At 36.9% G+C, this 19,418-nt stretch overlaps 1 protein-coding gene across 1 annotated transcript in view; it reads left to right on the top strand.

Moving 5' to 3' along the window:
- Positions 1-8,982: 8,982 nt before the first annotated feature.
- Positions 8,983-19,418, top strand: part of gli1 (GLI family zinc finger 1) — a 64,101-nt gene continuing 53,665 nt past the window's right edge. The window contains exon 1 of the mRNA XM_007253396.4: positions 8,983-9,427. The gene's annotated coding sequence lies outside the window, so the exon portion shown is untranslated. The remainder of the gene's footprint in view (positions 9,428-19,418) is intronic.

Raw genomic sequence — 19,418 nt, 5'->3', positions numbered from 1 at the left:
TGGAAAAACAAATCCGGTAAAGATGGTGTGGATTTTGCAGTGCAGGGGAGTATCGTCCAGATGCCTGAGGCCCAGGCAGCAGATGCACTCGTGCTCTATTTAAAACACACATGTACACAAACACACACCTTTCTATCTTCACACACACTCTCTCTGCCCATGACTGAGGCTTAAGCCAGGATGGCACTTGAGGTAAAAGCTTTTACTGGAGCTCTTGTTTGCTTTTGGCATCAGAAATCCTTTGCACTTTCAGACCTGAGGTGTTCTAAGTTCAAATGTCCTAGACTGAAACGCAACCCAAATATGGACAAATGCTAAGATGCTCCAACATTTTAACCTCTTAAAGCATCAGTCCTTAAGAGTTTTCTTCTTTTTTTTCTTACAAATTGAAAGCAGTAGTATTACTGAGTGAGGAGAATACACAATGTTCAAATAAATGACATCAGTATGCTTCTGCAAAGCACAGCATATTCAATCTAAAAGCAGTGTGAGGTCTGGTAGGTGTTTCTGGAGCTTTTTCTGATCATGTCACTTTCCAAAACTTTTGTTGTTTACCAGAACAAACACAGTGCTGCTTATGGTGCTGATATAAGTGCTACTGCAAACATGGAGATATCATAATGGAAAACCCAGTTCAAAATTCATCAGATTCAGGCAATCGAAAAAGAGACTGCACTACAATGCATGTTTTAAAAGTACTTTACGGCAAGCTTGGTGCAATTACACATTCTTACCAGAGGGGTCTCTAAATCGCTAAAACTCATGGACTGGCGCTTTTAAGGTCTTAGAACTACTTTTGGTTTGTAGCATTTGTGTTTAGTAGTATAACTTTTAAAAAAAAATTAAACAGTTGTTTTGCATATAACTACTGATAAATCTGTCTATTTCTCTGCCTGTCTCTCTAACTATCTATATATTATTCACACATAACTATATATTCCTTTATTATAATAAAATTGAGTTTCTTAAATTCTTAATGTAATGTTTTATTATGAACACATTTAAGATACATGCAACAAAATGAAGCCTGTGATACCAATTAACATAGTAATACATAATGTATCACATATTGATAAATTAAATTGTAAAAAAAAAAACACATTATTGCATGAAAAAGCAGCAGTGGGGATTAGATATTTTATGACTTTTTACTTTATATCCTACCTTTAGCTTGATTTTGATCCAAATCTATTTATAAATTTGGATAACATGATCAGAATTTACTTCCTGGAGTCTCAATCGTCCTTGTAAAGTGATGAGCAGTGAGAAGTCTCATGTTAACCATGTCCAGAAGTATCGTAAACTTCTTTCTGGGCTCAGAAGCATCCAGGATGAAACAGGCAAAACCTTTATAGTGGGTCAGACAAATCAAAATTATAGATAAATAAACACTACCAGTAAAAGGCCTAAATAATCTAAAACAGTATTTGGTTATTTTTAGTGATATAATGCATATAATGTATGCACTAACATGAAAACAAGAGAGCACACTTTGGATACATACATAAACACACAATAAACCAAACAACAGTTCTTCTATTAATGTTTCAGATTAGATACATTATGATTTCACACTTAATATCCTACCTCTCAGTTGCTGGAGAACTATTTTACTCATGATTCAGATCTAAAATCCAGTTATAAATGTGCATACTATGATCAGAATTGAGTTCCTGGAGTCTCACTCTTGATTGGAAAGTGAAGAGCGGTGATGAGTCTTCTCCTTTTCACTTCAGTGAATAAATTGGCACATTAACCTGTGTTCTGGCTGACAGCGTGCCATTGAACTAATCCGCCAAGGGTTGTAAGCCCTCAATGAGCTCGGCCAGACATCTGTGAATGGACACCTGTAACTTTTAGTCTATTTGTGAACCAAGTCACCCTTCTCCCATTCTTATTCACAGAGCTAAGCACAGGTGGCCCATACCTGAGCCCGAATAAGCTCAACTTTATCACAACTTTAACTGAGGGACAGGTGGGTTTCTCTTTAAAGCTTCTTTTAAAGTCTACTTTTAGATACAGCAAATGTTGCGTTTGACCTGAGGAGAGTGCAGATCAGACTATTAGAAGATACGACACTTAAACTGGCAAATTGCTGATTAGCCAGTTTAAGTCACATACACATGCATATGCACACACAGACACACATATTCTATAAGTCCAAAAGTGTGTAGACACCTGTTCATTCAACTTATTCGTATCATACTATTATCTATTATTATCTTATTAATAGAGATTCAGCTGCTGTAACATCCTCTACTCTTTAAGTAATCACTTTCTTTTGCAGGATCAATAATACATCAAGTTAGCTTATTTATTTTTGATTATGTAATGCCTTTCCAACTTCTCCCAAAGTTATTGGATAGATCTCCATCACTCTAGAGAACAGTACATTGTTGAGGAATTTATACTCCTCTAAACCCTTTTATTATTGGTTTAAACACAGTATCTACGAAAGGCTGAATCTTTAAAAAGTGAAGATATGCAGAGGATCTTCAGTTTGTAAACAAATATTCGAGAAAATGACTAAAAAACAGTCCTCAAGAAAGTGATTATGCTACGTAATTTCTTTAACAGCTTCAAGATGTTAAATAAAATATTTAAATGATCTATTAGCCAAACTGAGAATATTCCAAAGGGAATTCAGATTCATTGACAAAAAAAGAAACTGACATGAAGGAATGTGTGTGTGTGTGTGTGTGTGTGTTTGTTTTAAGTGTGTGAGTGTGTGTAGCGGGAAGCTGAAAGGGAGAGAGAGCGAGAGCTTATTAAGGCTGTATTCTGGTCTCCAACTGGCATATGGCTGTAGCATCTGCCTGAGAATAAGCTCTCAGTATCTGACTCGCCTAACTACTACACTCACACTCACTGACTCTCTCACACACACACACACACACACACACACACACAGAATGAACTCTCATTCACAATCTGCTCCTGGCAAGAGGCTAAATGCTCTCAATGAGATAGAGACAGATCGAGAGAGAGTAGCCTACTCTCCAGAACTATCAACACCCTGTTGTTATTCAGCTTCATGTGAATTCAGCTTCACTGTAGCATATACGAAATGAAAGATATCTAACCAACCCCTAATAGTTCTTTACAGCATATTTAAAAGATTTATTACAATACACTAGGAATACGATTTTATCCAAAGTGTCTTACAAATAATGATGTAGCAATAAGGGGAAGAAGGAAATAAGGTTAGAAGTAGTTAGTGTGTTTGAGGTGTTAGGAGAGTAAGGGCTCTTTGAAGAGCTCTGTCTTCAGGAGTTTCTTAGAGAAAGTGAAGGATGCTCCTGATCTGGTAGTGGAAGGTAGTTTGTTCCACTATTGCAGGAGAACAGTCTGGATTCTTTGTGTGAATATTTGGTAAAGCTAGGTGACGTTCACTATTGGAGCGCAGCAGCTGGGAGGTAACATAGACCTTTAGGAGTGAGAAAGAGGTAAGAGGGAGTTGCTTTGTTGGTAACCAAATACAGTTCCCTCAATTATTTAAGTCATGATAGCTATTATATATTACAGTGTACTGGTTAACGTAATTAAACCAAATCAGGGTCTAGATACTTATAAATGTATAAATTCAAAGTCTGAAAATTATGTATATTAGAAGATAGCCAGCTCCTTCACTAGTATAATGTGACAAAATGTAACATTCAGAAAGAGTAAATTAATTATTTTTACTCTTTATCGCTCTCAAAACAGGAGCATTCTACAAAACTGAAACCTGACAGCCTAATCCATCCTTATTTAACCCCAGCTCTTTATACACTATTTTCTGTGCCTTTCAAGCACTACGTCTGTTTAAGTCAAGTCAAGTCAAGTCAAGTCAAGTCAAGTAGTTTTATTGTCAATACTGCATATGTACAGGACATACAGAGAACTGAAATTACGTTACTCTCCTTCCCAAATTTTACACCAAGTACAGATAATAGATATAATAAAAGAGAGAATGGGAGACAGTATGTGTTCAATACAGCAGGGACACAAATAAACATACATGAGACAAAAACAAGGTGCAGTAGTGGTGGGGGAGAAATAGATATATAAATAGAAATAAAAATAAATAAGATATATAATATAAAAGAGTGGGAGACACTATATGTACAATACAAAAGAACACAATAGACATACGTAAGATGGAAGACAATAGTGCAATATTGATGGTGATTGAGATGGAATGACAGTATAAATAGAACCAGTATAACAGTAGTGCAAATATGGTATATAGCTTAAGGCTGTTAAGTAAAGTGAATGAGTGTGTAAAGTTCTTAAAGTTTTGGGGGAATTAAAGTGTGTATTGACAGTGCAAGTAGAGCAGTAGTGCAGGTATTAGGTGTGTAGTGCAAGTCAGATTGGTTTAACACTAATTCCAAAACCCCACATTTTAATCATTTTAACTCCCATGAGCCCCGGCGGCTCACACAGACTCACAGCCCAAAGTGAATCATGAGAGCAACAAATCTACCATGTAAGCACACTCCTAAAAGCTGGACTAAGCCACAGTGACATTATAGTGTATTGACAGTCATGTGTGTTTACCCTAAAATCTACTACTAAATTTACTAAAAGTAAAAGTACAAATATTGTTTTTTTTTTTTATTTATTACAGAAAGCAACAGTCAGAAGTTTGAATGTCATAATGCAGGCATGCAGCAAAGTGAAGGGCAGAATGGGAGTAGTGAGGTGTACTTATTAGATTAGCTAGATCTCCTGATTCAGCATTTATCATTGTAACGAGCAACGATGCAGCACATAAACAATGTGTTAGAGAAAAAGTAATAATCTCATCCAAAATATGTAGTGAAGTAAAAGTGGAAATAGAAGTAAAAATTATACTCCAGTAGATACAGATACAGTATTTTAATACTTTGGTACAGTACTGACTAGGGGTGTGCCATATCATATCGTACGCGATAATAGCGCCAAAATTTTTGAATATCGTGAACGATATTATACCCTGAAATATGGTGCCATAACACTCACCCCTAATTATCACATCAGGGTACTACTTTTTTGCTGTTTTAAGCAAAATAAAAATTCACACATTTATCATTTCCTATTATATATCTACTAGAGACAGATTATATCTCTCCAGTATCATTTATTTTTCTCTGTAATCCTGGATGTATGGAGATAATTGGCGTGCATTATTATTATTAGTGTCATGACATTCTGAATCATTGACTTCTGTTACAAATCTGCTAAAATTATTGTATTTTTTTAATATCTCAGCTAGAGATGTGCCATATCATATTGTTTACAATAATGAAATGTAAGTTTTGATTTGTTGCATTAGTGTTGTTTTTTTTTTTTGTCATGTCGCCAAGAGTATCGTTATCTCGATAATGCCATGAAATATCATGATATTATTTTAGGGCCATATCGCCCACCCTTAGTACTGACGTACTTCTACTTCATTACTATACATCTCTGCTGAAATCTTTTGCAACAAATGTTCTAACAAGTAGCCAATATTGGGTTGAATCCTTAAGAAAGCATTCACATTTTTTTAATCTGCTGACAAATCATGCCCTCGTAATTTTGAACATTGTACATTGTACAAGTTGATGGTTCTAAAGTGCTTGTCACATGTTCGGGGGTGTGGTCAAAGTTTGTTTCTAATTAATATATTCATTCGTTTATTCATTTAGTCATAAAAAAGGAAGACAATGTCAGTGGGGGCAAATGAACTTTAATTTCTGTACTGAATTAGCGGTACTGAGTGAGGTCTTGGCAACCCGGGCTGCTCTGCTGGTCCTCGGCTCCGCAGTCCTGCTCCGGGTAGTAAACCCGCTCCGGGTTTTCCGCTGCACCGGAGCGCGCGCTCACTCAGCCACACACAGCGAATCACTGCTGCCCAAACTCTGATATAGATATCGATCATTAATAACGTACAGATAGGTGAGGAGGTGTGTGACCTCATAAACACTGACAGATCCGGAGCTAAAATAACCACAGCTCGAGGAGAAATACCTCCACTTCTGTACATTTTAAGTTTCTTTAACCCAAAACTGTAAAATAAAATATAATCACCATGACACATAATACAACCACATAATACAACAGCTATAATAACAATACTAATAACATTGTTATATTATTATTATTGTCGTTGTCATATTAATATTCTTTATTTACTATTATTACTATTATTGCAATTATTGTCAAATATTAGTAATATTAGCAGTAGTTGTGTTGGTAGTAATTTTGGTAGTATTTAGGCCTGTCAGTATAGTTTTTTTTTTTTTTGAATGATATATTGTGCCACAAATTACTGTGACAATTGAAATTGTTATTCATTTAAGACCACTTAATGTCAATGATGTAATGATAATGGAAGAGCATTGCACATTTTTAGAGAGTAAGCTTTTAACCATAGAGAATATTTGGACATTACAAGACATCACTGTTATAAACATTACAGCCCATTCATACTAATATATTTATATTAATATTAATGGACTGCCAGTGAGCTTCCATGTGGGAGACTGGTGTTCAATTCCCGGTCTGTGGGACTGAATACTGCACTACACCAATAAGAGTCCTTGGGCAAGACTCCTAACACTACATTGGCCCTCCTCTGTAATAATAAAAAACAATGGGCCAATGTAGTGTTAAGTCTCCCACATGGAAGCTCACTGGCAGGCAGTGGTGTTATCCACTGCACCACACCAACCAATATATATATATACACAATTTCTTTTTTGTCTTTTTTTGTTGTATTGTTATTTAATTAATTTTTTGATGCTAATTATTTTGCAATATTTGCCTTAACTATTTTAATTTTAATCTATATTGAACATGATGTGTGTCCCCGTTAATGTAAACCTGAGGTTAAGTAAGGAATGATGATGATGCAGATTGAAGATGATCATACAATGTTTTACATTTATATAACTAGTTGTGACCTAATTTTCATAGAACAAATGTCATAAAAATACAGTGAGTACATAGAGTGTTGTGGTGTCATTTATATTACATCAGAAGTTTAATCTTTAAATAGTAACAGTCATGTTCCCACAATAAGGAAGAAAAGAATGTAGCATCAATACTCAGAAACAGAATTATTATTGTATTATTATTATCAATATTAATCAGGTTTTATCACATTTTACTGAAGGCACACACACAGAAATTATTTCAAGAATACAATACTAAAATATTAACTTTTTTTTTTTTACCAATATTATTACATACAATATCATATGTCAATTGAAATTGTATCAGACATCAATGATCCAACATGTCATGATACTAATAATGCACTTCATATAACTAGGATTGAAATAAACAATACATTTTTTTGTTTGTTTGTTGAGATTGATTAATAAAAAATTAAATAGAAAAAATAAGGCCCTCTGAGTCCCATTTTTTAAAGCATGCTCTAATAATTAATAATTCATACTCTTTAATTTATCTCAATAAGGTTTTATTGTTGTTTCATCTGTGTAATTCAACATTTCTTTTTTTTCCATGATTCCTAATGACTTCCGTGGATTGGATATAGAGCTGGACGTCATGGTGCGCCTCAGCACTTCACATATGTATGTATATATATATATATATATATATATATATATATATATATATATATATATATATATATATATATATATATATATATATATATATGACGCCTGAAGGTGGAATAGGAAATTTCACAAACCAATTTTAGTCTCAGCTACATTTTATTTGTTAATGAATTAAGAACAGTTATAAAAATAAAGTGGTTTACCACAATACTTCTATTTAACTTAAAAAGCCAGCTTAATGTATTACAATTTAATATATTTTAAAACGGCACCTGACAGAAAAACTAAGCTAACTAACACAGTCAACAGCTAGCTAGTTCACTTGCCAAATTACATTGAAGGTGGAATAGGAAATTTCTTAAAACAATTTTAGTCTCACAGCTACATTTTATTTGTTAATGAATTAAGAACAGTTATAAAAATAAAGTGGTTTACCACAATACTGCTAGTTAGTTAAAAAAAACTTAATGTTCTTTAAAATGGCACCTGACAGAAAAGCTAAGATAACTAGCTAGCTAGTTAGCTATCCAAATTACATTTAAGCTGGAAAGGGAAATTTGGCAAACCAGTTTTAGTCTCATAGCTACATTTTATTTGTTAAAAAACAATTCTAAAAATAGTGGTTTACCACAATACTTAAAAATGCCAGCTTAATGTATTAAAATTTAATATACTTTAAAATGACGCCTGACAGAAATGCTAAGCTATGTAACTTAAAGCTAGTTAGAAAGATAATAGCTAGTATTTTAACAAAAAAGGGTCTCATACAATATATGTCTAATCCTTGTTTAGCTAAAATATTATTTTGCTAAAATACATATCAACAACAGAACATTCTATGAAATTTTAAATTCATTTTATTACCTTATTGGCCTTAAAACTGCTTCCTGCTTCTTCTGTCAGGCTGTGGAGGAGTGTGGGAGGAGGAGTTATTTTTATGTTATTATATATATATATATATATATATATATATATATATATATATATATATATATATATATATATATATATATATATATACCCTATATATATAAGTGTGTAATTCCTTTATGATTTTTTGTTATCATTATAGGAGTGCCAGTTTTAAAGTTTTAAAATGCCAACAATATCGTTTATCGCAATAATTTCTGGGACATATAACATATCCATCGCAAATATCTGTTATCGTGACAGGCCTAGCTCTACATTATACTTTAAGTTCTTTAGAAGGCTCACCCCAGTGTCTGGAGTTTACCTGAGCGCACCTTTATTAGGAGGTGAGGTTGGGGATGTGTCCTCGCGCTGGTGGCTTGGAGCGGCTGGAGCGCGCGCAGGCCTCTCCGGCCCTTTCTCTCCTTTACCCCCTTCAAGAAAAACAAAAAGTGCACTTCCTGTTTCGGGGTGGTCCGGGGAGTGTGGGGCAGAGGGAGGGGGTGGAGGGGAGAGAGCAGGAGGGGGGGAGCAGGAGGAGGAGGAGGAGGAGATCCGAATTCTCCCACTCTCTGCAGCAGCGGCAGCTCAGCAGCTCTGACCGTGCGGGACCCGGACAGCCAGACATGGAGCCGCGCGCTGGAGAAGCCCCCTCTCAGCCCTGCCCGCAGCGCCCGCTGTAGACTAACTCTCCCCCGCAGCAGAGCGCTGCACATGCGGCCCACGAAGAGAAAAAGAAGCTGGAGGAAGGAACTCTCTTAATATCTGTCTCTCTCTCTTTCTCTTTCTCTCCCTCTCTTCTTCCATCTGCATGTGTGTGTCCTGCAGCAGAAAGAGGGGCTTTATTGGAAATTCTCGAACCCCCAGTGGGACGCTCTCGGCTTTCAGCTCGACTCCACAGCTCGCCCCTTTTTTCCCAAAGTTTTCCCGGGATCACTTTAAGGCCACACAAACTGATGCAGACGGCTGCGAGGCTCTGAAAGGTAGGCTGCTGTCCCACTTTCTTAATTCTTACCTAACTGACAACTTTAGAGGCAGTGTGCACAACTTTAGAGGCAGTGTGTACACTGCAGAGTTCACTCAGTGACTGGTGGAGGGGTGGGTGGTCTTCCCCAAGAGAGAAAGAAGGAAAGAAAGAAAGAAACTAAGAAAAAAACTTTGAAAACGTCTTCACTGTTTGCCAGTATTACATGTAAGATGTTTAATGACTTCATTATATAATATATGAAATTGTAAGTATATACTCTACTATTGACTATGCTGAGTGGTGGTCTTCTCAAGTAAAGTAGTGAGTTGGAGTGTTAATCAACTGGAATGTTTGCGGATTGATTAGCAAACCAAACACTCTCTCTATCCCTCTCTCTCTCCCTCTCTCTCCCTCTCTCTCTCTTTCTCATACATAAACTGCTGTGTGTGCTGGAGAGTCACTTGACAAAGATAGTGAACATAAGAACATAAGAACATAGTTAAGTATACATACAAACACTGCAAACAATCCTTCCAAAGCTTAGACAAAAAAGAGCAACATTACCATCTCCTTTAGAGATGGACGATATGACCCTAAAGTTGGGATAACGATATTCTTGATGATATGACAAAACATTATATTTTAAAAAATGTAAAAATAATATTTTTTAAGAATACACAACTTCAACAAAATTAATTTTAAAGTTTATTTACATAATACGTACACTGCATACATTGTATTATGGCATACCCCTAATTGAGACTGTACCAGATTGTAACTAATCATGATACTAGTAATGCACTCAATATCACTAGGATTAAAGAAAAATAAATGATACTAGACAGTTTTTTTTAGTTTTTAAATTGTTCCTTTTGATACAAACAGTAAAAAAGTTGTACACTAATTTAGCCAATATGACCCTACAATAATATCACAAAATTCCAGGGTATTTTTGCGATAGCCACAATATACACTGGTGTTGATTAGAGCTCAGGTTCTTCAGTGCTCCAGCTCTTGCAGGCCATCAACACAAACAAGTTACGTAACATAAACAGGTGTTTATTAGTCGTTTTTTGCATTTTTTTTCAGGGCCTTCTGAGTCCCATTATTTTAAAAGCATGCTCTACTAAAATGAGTGTTAATTTAACTCAATAAGATTTTATTGTTGTTTCATCTATGAAATTCAACATTTCTTAGTTTTTTTTCATGATTCCTAATGGCTTCAGTGGCTTGGTTATAGCTTATAATTCTGTATTTCTTATTTAAGTATGCTTCAAACATCATTTTGTTTTAGATAAACATAAAACAATACGTTTGTCTGCTTTTTATTACAGAATCAATCATATGTATGTACTGTACATTATCCTTAGGTTCTTTAGACTCACATTTACTCACATTTAAATAGCAAGCTAGATCCAGCCACAGGTCAGTTCAGTTACGTGTCATATTTAGTCATCAGACAGGGCAAAAAGTTGTCTGCTGGTGGTCTCAGTGTCCCGGGGTCAACTTGAGTGTGGTCTGGTGATCTGCAGCCCTGTAGAGGCTATACCAATTATACCAAAATGTAACACTCATACACATGCTTCTTAACATCAGAACTTTCACTCGGTACCTACTGAAGTTCTTCCCAGAATTCCTCCTCGAGGATGAGCCTTTTCCCTGGAAACTTTGTCTCTCTTTTGTCAGAATATCCCAAAGGAGCCGTCTGCTTGTGTTCGGAGGTCATGGAATTCCTGTGTGGGTCATAGGCTGCACCTCGGCAGCTGTTTCTTGTAACCTGAAATACTTGAGGTGCCAATATCTTTTCCAAATGTGCAGCCCACCACGCAATAGCCTCTCAGTAGTGACGTAGGTAGACTCTTGTTTTTGGGTGTACACAGTGCAGACAGAGTATGAGTGCGTGCTGGGATAACACGGATGTGGAGTTTTTGGGAACTTTTTTTACAGGCCTACACAGAACTTTCTCAGAAACTCTCTGAAAGATGAGCTCATTCACGTGTTTACATGGTTATATTTTCAAGTATTCATGTTCACATTATGTTATCTGTTGGTTTGGCTTGGATTTCATTTCTGTGTATTCCTTGTCTTGATATGAAACATAAAGCAGGTTGGAAGTGTAAACACGAGGCAGAGCAAGAGAGAGAGAGGGAGCAAAGGAGGAGAGAGATTTCTGAAAGAGGGAGGAGGTCCACAGTGTAAAAGCTTATGTAATCTTTGCTAATCTACGTAATTGCAATGTAAAGAGCTCAGTTAGGCTTTTACTGTGGTTAGATCCACTAAACATCTTAAACACAACACCTCAGAGTTTTTTTGGCCTCCTATTACTCGTTTTTATGAATTGCATAAACCTGGGTATTTCCACGCGAGCTAAGAGACCATACAGATTGATCTTATGATTTCAGGATCAGTAGTCTTGCCTCAGTTTTGTGCTTTTAAAGTGCTTTTTAAAAGTTTTAAAGCTTAGCTTCACAGAGCCCAAAACTATCATTATCCTTCCTCAAGCTCTGTCTGCAGGGCCTGCTTCCACTCACGTCTCTTGTCATTTCATTTAGCTCTGAAGAGGAAATCAGGAACGCAAGTGATTTACAGGATGACGTTTTCCTAGGAAAAGTGAGCCGTGATGTTTTGTGCTGATATGAATTAACTGTCATTGCACTGAAAGCCAGTAAACACACACACACACACACACATACATTAAGCACACTGTGACAGTGCTCTGCTCCAGGTTGACATGGTAGCTGAACTTGCTCTATGCGAGGTGAGAAAGGCTCAGTAGGGTTTCTTCCTCTCCCCTGTTATTCATTATCAGTGTTTGATGGAGCAGTGTTTGGGCCAAAAGGCTCTCGTTTGCACACACTCACACACACACTGCCCAACTTCCTTCAGACTCGGCCTCCCAGACCGCTCAAAGTCCTTCACGCAGAGGTGCGAAAGAGGTGGTGTATGCGTGCCACCTTTTGCTAACATGGAGGTGGAGAACTCAAGATGAAACCTCACTGTCAGATGAATGGAGCTGTTATGCCATTATCACGAGTGTATTATCCTGTAATAGAGCTCTTTAAGGATGTGTGAAGAGACATTCAGAAGCTCAGTCAGGGCTCTGTTGGTTGACTTCAGTTCTGTCTGCTGCATCTGTAACATATGGTTAATTACAGCAGAAAGTAAATATGGATGTGAATTGCTTAGCAATATTCTTGCAATATTTACTGTATATAATTCAATTTTCCTGCTCTATTTGTTCTTCTAATATTTGTTCTTCTTCTTTTTTTCTTCTGCTTTATTTTTACTGTATTTGTACGCCATTCCTCAGTGTTTTTGAGATATCTCCACCATTTTAATTCTAGATTTTTTTTAATAATAGTTGTTAAGGGTGGTTGATATGGCCCTAAAATAATATAATGATGTTTCATGTTTTTTTTTTTTTTGCAATAAGAATACACTTGGCATTATGACAAATCTCATTAAATAAAAAAAATATATTTTAAGAGTACACTACTGCAACAAAAATATTTTTTTAAATTTTTATTATTGCATACGATATGATATGGCGCACCCCTAATGGAGATATAAAAAAAAAAATACAAGAATTGTATCATATTTGTAACAGAGTGATTTGTCAATGATACAGAATGTCATGATACTAATAATGCACTCCAAATATCTATATATATATCCAGCATTAAAGTAAAATAAATATATAATCTGTCTCTGGTAGATACTGTATATAGTGAGAAATAAAAACAGTGTGAATTTTTCTTTTGCTAAAAACAGCAAAAAGTAGTACCCTGATGTGATAATTAGGGGTGGGTTATATGGCACAATATTTCAGGGTATAAAATTGTTTCTGCTTTCAAAAATAATTGTGATATTATTGTGTACGATACGATACGGCACACCCCTAATAGTTATAGTTGTATAATAGTATGATAATAGCTTTTTGGCTGTATGCATCCATTGGAGGTGCAATTTCTGTGTACCAATAAGCGCTGCACAATATATTGTAGACTGTCATCAAATGCAAAATATACAGTGCAGACTTTTTTGCTGCTTAATGCAAAATAATAATTTCCACTGTTCTCTTTTTCTATTGGATTTCAACATGTGGTGAGTTATACCTGCTCAGTCATTTTTTCTTCAAATTTTCTATGTATGCAGTTCATTAATAATATCAGAACATGTTAGATCATTGGATGATTTTTATATAGCAGTATATAGTGCTATAATTCTCAAAAATATATTATATTATATATTTTATTTTAATGTATTAAAATAAACTGTTCACCACTGTTCTGATTGCGTTAAAAATAAACTTTCCTTTAACTTAGAATTTCTAAATGTAAAAAGGTTTTCTTAAACATCTTTTACGCAATCATAATATATTTATATTTAATGAATCGTAACCCCAGTATTGTGCTACTTTCTGTATTGTATCCCCAAGTTCTTGCCAACATACAGTAATATAATACAATAAGAACCAACTGGGATACCACAACAACATCTCAGAAACAACTGAGCAACACCGTATCAGCCACAGAGAAACAACATAACAACACCATAACAACCCCCTGGAATACCACAGCAACCATGCAGCAGCCTAACAACTGCCTGGGTCATTTTTCTAGTTTATATTTGGTTCCCAAAATCGTTTAAAATTATGTTTTGACACTACACACACTAGAATTTCCATTAAAAATTATATTCTAAAGAGTGGCTGGTGTGGCACAGTGGATAACACCACTACCTGCTAGCGAGCTATAGGGCTGCAACTAATGATTATTTTGGTTGTCGACTAATCTGCTGATTATTTTTGTCGATTAGTCGACTGGTCAACAATTATTTCTGCCATGTCCTCCAACCCCTAAAATGATAGCAACAGCTGAACATGAGATTTAACAGGCATTTAAATGTCTAGATGATGTTAAAACATGGAAAGATATTACTGATATTTAGTGAGTAAATATGTAATCTGTTGTGTTTGGGCACTTTTGGAGACACTGTGTGAGTGAGCCATTTTCCCATCACCCATTGCACTTCTGTCTCCAGTACTTTGTGTAATAAGCAGTGCTGCTTCAAATAGAGATTAGTCGACAATGAAATTTGTAGTTGACAATTTAAAATAATCGTCATTTGCGATTCTATCGACTAATCGTTGCAGCCCTAGTGAGCTACCACATCATGTGTGAGACTGGGGTTCAATTCCCGGTCTGGGTGACTGAATGCTGCATTACACCAATAAGAGTCCTTGGGCAAGACTCCTAAAACACTACATTGGCCCACCTCTGTAATAGAAATAACCTTCTATAAAGTCACTTTATGTAAAAAAGTGTCAGCTAAATCTCCGTAAATGCCTAAAGATAATGTTGTTGTTGTTGACCATGATGTGTTGTTGATGTTGTTGTTGATGATAATGATCATGTGATTGCTGTGGTTGTTTGTACTGGATTTCTCATGGCATCTCCATTCGTTAGAGAAGAAACTGCTCATTTCTAATAGATCTGTTATCCTTTGGTGCCACTTGATTGATGAGAGTTGCTGTAAATTGTAAACAGCTAAATGAGCGTGGGTGGGATGCTCCTTGCTGTTCCTCCAAAGTGTGTGTGTGTGTGAACAGCATAGGCAGAGTCCCGGAGCAGGCAGGCAGGCGGCAACAAGTGGTGTGTTTTTTTTCCGTGCTGGATTCCTTTTTGGGGCTGCGCAGCGAGACGCACTCGTCACGTGAGCTTTCCCTTTGCCTCAGTCCCTCCCGCTCCTCCCCCAGTGTGGAGACCACCCTCATAGGGAGCGTAGCCCCCAATCAGCCCCTTTCACACCCTGTGAACCTGAAACAATCAGAGTTTAATAGCAGCTGTCCATCCTCGCCACAGTCAGAGAGAGAGAGAGAGGGACAGAGAGAGAGAGAGAGACAGAGACACATAGGGCCTACAGAGAAAAGAACTTGCGCTAAATATCCTCTCTCTCTCTTTCTTGCACTTTCTCGCTCTCTACCTTTCTGCCTTCCTCTCTCTCTCTTTGCTCTTTCTCTTTATCCCTTAGAGAAGCCTTTTCTTATGCGATCCATTCTGGGTTCTTCTTCTTTTTTCTGCAAAAAAAGGATGGAACTGATGCTGGGCATCTTTTATCTTCTTCACATTAATGAGGCTGTATTTTTATTTCTCTTTTTTTTCAAGTTTTTTTTAATCTTAGCTTTCAGTTCCTTCTTTATTTTTTTCCTTTCTTTCTTCTCCCAAAGCCACAGGTGTAGAAAGTGTAGAATGTCCCTTATTAGAAAGAGCTGAGACGTATCAGAAGCATTCAGGTGCGCTTTCAGTCTCTTTGTAAAGTTTTGGTCAGTTGATTGCTGGGTCAGTGACTCGGTCTACTCAACAAGACTTATTGAAGTCTTGGGGGAGGGGTTGAACAGCATTGCTAAGTAGATGGTTTGACACAAAAGGCCAAAGGCATTAGATGTTTAGCCTCGGGATCATCACTTCAGAGTCACCCAGACAATGGATGTGGCTAAAGGACGCTGCATCAGTAGCGGGAGCAACCAAACCAAATCACACTTTCTATCAGCGGCCTACAACTGGAGAATTATCAGTGAAAAATAAGACATGCTTCGGTATCTATTAAAAGCTCCTCAAAACTTCCCTAACATGCTCACTATCAACTCCTCCTACTCCTCTTTCTCTTTTTCTTCTCCTCCCCGGATCTGCCTCTTTGATCGGGGGTGGCTCCAGGACGGCCCATGTGGTAGATATTAGTAATAATACTGTAGTTAATGAGCTCCAGGTGCTAACGCAATTGTGACTAGCCTTTTTCAGCTCTCCACTCCTGAGCGTTCCTCTGTAAGAGCTTGTTGCTGGGTCTGAAACTTAGGGCAGAAGAATGGAAACTCTATCTGTGCTGGAGGGGCTGAGGAAAGGAGAGGAGCCACTTTGATTGCGGTGCCCCCTGAATTACGCTCCGGTTGCATGCTGAAACAGTTGGCTAATTGAGTTAAACAGAACTAGGCATTAACTTGAATAGTCCATTAAACTACTGAAGGGTACTGAAGCTGCTGAAACTGCTGAAAACTGCTAAAAAACTGCTCAAAAATAACATACAGTATTTTTTATAAAAAATGTGTGTGAGATATGCAGTAAACGTCGTCAAAGATGAAAAATCAATAATTTAAGATGGTATTAAGGAACCTAAGCAAGGAATCTAATAAATCTACATATACTATAAGTCCAAATCTTCCAATTCATGCATTCAACTACTTTATTCTGCAATCGGCTGTTGTGTTTCCTGGAATAATGGTCATTCATCCAATTCTTTAGGATGAGTTTGGTGTTTGAGGTTGAGGTGAGGGATGATCATCCAATATCCTGACCACTTTGATGCTCTCTGTTACTGAATACATTCAGATCCTCACAACATTACTCTGAAGTTTAGTAGAAAGCCTTCCCTGGACAGTAGAGACTGGACAGTTACTCTAACAAAGAAAGAACAAACTCACTTTTCAACAACCTTGCTTTTTGAAGAAAGCAATGAATAAGTGTGGGTCCCAAGATTCATACTGTGTCCACTGGGAGGTGCAAAGTTAGTCAATTTAAATCAGTTTTCCTCCATTATTTTCCCCAATCATGTTTCCAAAACTGTTTAGCATTATGCTAGTGTTGTGCACACAGAAACCATGACCATCCTAATTCTACCCACCTAGAAAGGGCAAGGACAGTTGCTCTCTCTGGGACTTGCAGTCACTGATTTCTGTCAGTAGGGATTGAGCTGCCGATCTCCCAATAATATGCCCAGTGCTTAGATAGCTGCACCATTTTGGAGGCGTGTTCATCTGATAGGTAATTCAGTATGCAGCTAGAGTAATGTTAGACTGGAATCCGAGAAGGTCTGGGTTATATTACAATATATATATATATATATATATATATATATATATATATATATATATATATATATTGTTATTGTGCTACATTAAAATGTCAAAATACATTTTTAGGCATATCATGGACATTGTCATTGCAGTTTATTTACATACATAAGTGGGATGATCCCTCACCTCCCAATTTAATTTTAATTCGTACAAAATAGTGGTTTGGATGTTGAATAATATAAATTTTTAAATGTCAGAATGAAAGATGAAAGACATTCTTGTTCTGCTTTATATTCTAATTTCAATACCTGACTTACATTTCAAATATTTTAGTTAGGCTGAAATCTGATTGCCGTGTGGGAAATATACAAATTTGCTTGTTGAGTCAAATTAAGGAAATTATTACTGGTTTGGTTGTATTGGGAGGAGTTTTGGTTGTTGACTGTATTTGGAAGATACAGAGAGGTTAGCACTGCTAAAATGTGGCTCCACCTTAAGATTAATTGCAGAATTGTACGGCGCAAAATGTTAAATGGAAATTGTGTGTACTTTTTTGTGTGTATTTTTTATTTTTAGTATTTTCAGTGCGCCATCACGATCATGATTTTTACTTTGCTAATCACATGTCAGAAAATATTTGGCTCAAACTGTTAATTTAACCATTTCCTTGCATCTCAAGCAAGCTTAACATATCCTGTAATTAAGTCTATATAGGCAAATCTGTTCAGTTGATGGTCATCACTGCAACACTGACCAGTCAGACAAAAAAAATCTGACAAGACCTAATGAACTTATTTTTTTCATTTTGTTCTCCTTGATCTTCACATCCAGTGGAGCTTCCTCTCCTGCATGCTGACCTCATCTGATCACAGCTTAACTAGCAATCTGATTGGCTTGTTTTTTTGAAAGGCGGGACTTAATCTGTAAAAAAATGCCATGTTAATCATAATGAAAACTCCTTTATTTCTACTGACTTTATACGCTAGTTTGATTAATCAGTGATTCAGTAAGTATTACCAGGTTTTGCTGATGGTGGACATTTCAGATTTCTCCTCATGCTGGAGGCCAAACCTGGAACTGAGTATTTCTGGCTCATCACTGAGAGTATAAAAGAAAGAATGGTTCAGAGATGTGTGTCAAACTGTGAATAACACATACCAGAAATTACTATGGCATTTTCTCTCTCTCTCTCTCTCTCTCTCTCTCTCTCTCTCTCTCTCTCTTTATCTCTCTCTCCTTCTCTCTCTCTCTCTCTCTCCTTCTGTCTCTCTCTCTCTCTTTCTGTTTTTCTCTCTCTCTGCTTGTCTCTCTCGCCCCTCTGTGGTTCTGTGCAGAGTAGAAAATGTGTGTTGTTGTATATCTCTCTAGTACAGTGTGTGTTTGTGTATGTTTGCGTGTGTATGCATGTGTGTGTGTGTGTGTGTGTGTATGATGACTCACGGATGTCCACCTCTGTGAGAACAGAGAGGGGGCGGTGTTTATTATTTGCTCGGTTGCCACAGAGACGGAGGAGTCTTGTGCTGTCATCAGTTTAATTATACGGATTTGATGTTTCCTTTCGCCTGGATTTTACTGCGTTTGACAAATTAGATACAACAGAGCGTCCACTCAATTAGCAGATCTGCTCGAAACAACGCTAGGATCTCCACTGTTTACTGGTGGGACTGTTCTGCAGACGTGTGAGAAGGAGTAGTTCTGAAGAAGAGCTGTAATTTATGGAAAAGTGGGTTCGACTGAGACCCTGCGGAGAGGCTTCATGCTCTGATCAGCCTAATTCACTCCATCAGAGGCGGGATAAAGATTTTTTTTTGATGGCCACACACTCGCTCACACACACATACACTCACACACACACATAAGCCGTATATCTAGTTTGCAACCTTGTATTAAAACAAAATTCTCAGCCCACACACACACACATACATTTTCTAAATGGCAAACCCAATTAATTCTCAGCCAAATAATATTGTTGGCAAGCTCTGAAAAAGAGTTTTGTTTCATTACCAGCTGAGCTTTTCAGAGCAAGAGCAGGAGGGAAAGATACAGAAAAGAAGGAGTGAGAGTTAACGTACAAAGTTAGAAAGAGAGAGAGACAGAGACTCAGACAAACAGAAAGAGAGAGACTCAGAGACAGAGAGACAGAAAAAAAAACTCAGAG

This window comes from Astyanax mexicanus, chromosome 5 (assembly GCF_023375975.1).
Source record: "Astyanax mexicanus isolate ESR-SI-001 chromosome 5, AstMex3_surface, whole genome shotgun sequence".
Taxonomy (NCBI): Eukaryota; Metazoa; Chordata; class Actinopteri; order Characiformes; family Acestrorhamphidae; genus Astyanax; species Astyanax mexicanus.
Note: the sequence above shows the minus strand (reverse complement) of the source record. Positions and strands in the feature narration are given on the sequence as shown.